The following is a 284-nucleotide window of genomic DNA, read 5'->3' as shown; positions in this document are numbered from 1 at the left end:
TTCTGTTAAGTGTGACCCTTGTGCATAAGTGAGCTATAGCTAGAGAACCTTTGGGTCACCAATAGGTTATTAGACATGGCTGGGGCCATAGTTTGTGATATACATGGCCCCGCCACGGGTTGCATATGTGGCTAGGCCACAAGTGATATTTGCCGTTGCGATCGCTTGATTTCTCCGATATTGGCCACCATCGTTGAGATTGCCATGGCTATGGGGATCTGGTGGAGCAAAGCTCCCGAATGTTATTATGTGGAAGTGGATCCATGAGTGATCATGATATTTAT

This window comes from Theobroma umbraticum, unplaced genomic scaffold (genome assembly GCF_002168275.2).
Source record: "Theobroma umbraticum cultivar Fairchild unplaced genomic scaffold, ASM216827v3 scaffold_7.0, whole genome shotgun sequence".
In the NCBI taxonomy this organism is placed as follows: Eukaryota; Viridiplantae; Streptophyta; class Magnoliopsida; order Malvales; family Malvaceae; genus Theobroma; species Theobroma umbraticum.
The sequence above is the reverse complement of the archived record's forward strand: the minus strand, read 5'-3'. Positions refer to the sequence as shown.